The sequence below is a fragment of the Calidris pugnax genome, unplaced genomic scaffold, assembly GCF_001431845.1.
Source record: "Calidris pugnax isolate Ruff unplaced genomic scaffold, ASM143184v1 scaffold127, whole genome shotgun sequence".
Classification (NCBI taxonomy): Eukaryota; Metazoa; Chordata; class Aves; order Charadriiformes; family Scolopacidae; genus Calidris; species Calidris pugnax.
Genome location: NW_015090883.1, coordinates 815,037 through 816,029, shown reverse-complemented (window position 1 = coordinate 816,029; position 993 = coordinate 815,037).

The window sequence follows — 993 nt, the reverse complement described above, 5'->3', positions numbered from 1 at the left end:
GGCGGCGGGGCGGGTCCCCCGGGGGGGGGGGGGGGGCGTGGGCGGAACCACGGCGGCGGAGGCGAGGGGGGACACACGGACCGGGGGCCACGGCCTTCCCCGGGTTCTGCCCTTTCAGCGGGGGCTTCCCCCGGTACCCGGGGGTTGTTCGTGGCCGAGGGGGACCCCGGGCCAGGCGGGGTTTGACGAGGTGATGGTGCCTGGTGGTGCCCGTGGGCCTGGGGCTGGGCCTGGGCCTGGCCTGGGGTCTGACCTGGGGCTGGGCCTGGCCTAGAGTGTGACCTGGGGCTGAGCCTGAGGCCTCCAGACACACCAACTTTAAAATATATTTCAAATACCCTGCTCCCAGCGTGGCTCAGCACCTTCTTCCCACTCTCGGCCCCTTCTCCTCACTCTCAGCCCCTTCTCCCCACTCTCGGCCCCACCACAGGCCGAGGGGAGCGGCTCCTCTTCCAGTGTGAGGTGTGAGGCCCAGCCCAAGGGCGCAGGCCACCACCCTCCTTACCACCCTTCAGCTGCCTCACAACTCCAAATCCCATCCTTGCAGTCCGCAGAGAATAAAGATTTAAGCCCCGCGCGGGGTTACGCAAGGCCCCACCAAAGAAAAGGATTGAAGGTGTCAGCGTACGGAATATTAAAAGTGGTGGCTCCCGCTGTGGGAGTAGTTAAGGAAGGCAAATAGCATCCTAAGACCTATCGATAAATGACTAAAACACATCCCTGGAAATCATTATGGGATTGTACAAAAAGAGCGGCGAGGCCGTACCTGGAGAATTGAGACAGATTAAGGAGAGGCTTTTGAATACAAATGGAAAAGGTATAGAAGAGGGTAACTAGGATAATAAACAGCCTCGTGGATTAGATCTAAGTGGAGACGTTAGAAAATTAGGTTTGCGTTTATCAAAAAAAAAAAAAAAAAAGAGGAGGATTAAGGGTTGCCACAACTGAAATAAGGCGAATTGGGTTGGTGCCGAAGGAAATTGCCGTCACAAA